Source organism: Seriola lalandi, unplaced genomic scaffold (assembly GCF_002814215.2).
Source record: "Seriola lalandi dorsalis isolate HSWRI2012SDOR001 ecotype SW California unplaced genomic scaffold, Sedor1 jcf7180002005020, whole genome shotgun sequence".
NCBI classification, from domain to species: domain Eukaryota; kingdom Metazoa; phylum Chordata; class Actinopteri; order Carangiformes; family Carangidae; genus Seriola; species Seriola lalandi.
In genome coordinates, this window is record NW_019475674.1 from 1 (window position 1) to 1,421 (window position 1,421).

General features: G+C 41.2%; 1 long non-coding RNA gene across 1 annotated transcript; it reads left to right on the forward strand.

Moving 5' to 3' along the window:
• The first annotated feature begins 36 nt into the window (after nucleotides 1–36).
• Nucleotides 37–1,410, forward strand: LOC111669608 (uncharacterized). The gene is made up of 3 exons (XR_002761799.2): nucleotides 37–132; nucleotides 446–493; nucleotides 1,308–1,410. It is a non-coding gene; the product is annotated as an uncharacterized LOC111669608 (long non-coding RNA).
• The last annotated feature ends 11 nt before the right edge of the window (nucleotides 1,411–1,421 follow it).

Genomic DNA, 1,421 nt, shown 5'->3' on the forward strand with positions numbered 1-1,421 from the left:
GAAGAGAGAGTTTAATCTGAGACCTGTGATCTTAAAACATGTTGTAAAAAACTTCTTAATTAGAGAAATAAATGTTGGATGTTTTTTTCTTTCCAGATGATGATGACTCCAAGAGTCAGGATAAGATTGAGGGTGAGAGGATAAAACACACTGTGACCTTTAACCTTACAATATAAACCTGCATAAACACAAAGACATGAAAAGCTGAGAGACTGTAAATGACTGAGGTGATGACAGATCTGTGTCGCTGTCATCTGATGGAAACTCATCATCAATTGGAGCCAAATAAAACCAGTTTGTTTGTAACAACAAGAGAAGAGTCATCATCAGATGTTAACGACACTGATGGAAACAGAAGCTTTATTCATGCTGAACACTTGGTACCTGTCGTCCCCGCCATCCTCCTCTCCCACCACCTTCACCCCTGTCCTCCCCCCTCTTACAGGCATTCCTGGTGGGCAGCAGACCACCACGGCGGCAGCCGGAGGTTCAGGTGAGTTGATCCTGATCAAGTTTTTCCCTTCTGAACAGTGTGTTTGTTCCTGTTTGGTCTCAGGTTTAATCCAGATTAACTGGCTGGTATTTAGACCAGGATTAACCTGATCCAGTCAGATCCACATGATGCTGCAGGTCTCAGGTTACTGCAGGAGGTCAGGGTTAGTGCCACAGCACCACCTGCTGAAACTGAAGACACAGAAAAGACAGACGATTAAAAATCTAAATGTGCAGAAAAGGGCAAAATACACCAGTGATAAAAAGTCAGGTGAACATATTTATATCAGTCTAGAAAACAACATTATTATTCATTTATCATGTCACACTGAAAATTCATTTGAATTTCTAATGGCTGCAATATTAATAACTTTACTTAAGAACCTTTCACCTGTCACAGTCTTCACAGGTCCCCAACACCTGAGGTCCTTCCCACACAGGTCCTCAGGGAGATTCTGATATTCATTTTGAGGACATTTGCTGTTTTTTATTTTTGGTTTATTGTTTATCGATTTTGCACAGACAGAACCTGAACAGACTGAATGATTTGGATGAGAAATAATCTGCAGTTTGTTCTTGTACAATGTTTGACAACCAGTGACTGGTCGCAGTCCATCTGCATGGTTACAGTAAAACTGACAACAAACACTTCACCTCACTAACCTCACAGCATCTCAGTGTGAACACTGCAGGAGAGGTGAATAACATTATTGGTAAAATATGAAATAATGCATTGAATCATCTAGATCATTCTAATAAATCCAGTTAATCTACTGTAAATAAATGTAGTTTAATTTGTTTATGTTCATTTTCAGTTTCGAGGGGTCAGACAGCAGGAGGAGGGAGAGGTGATGGAACAGCAGGAGGAGGGAGAGGTGATGGAACAGCAGGAGGAGGGAGAGGTGATGGAACAGCAGGAGGAGGGAGAG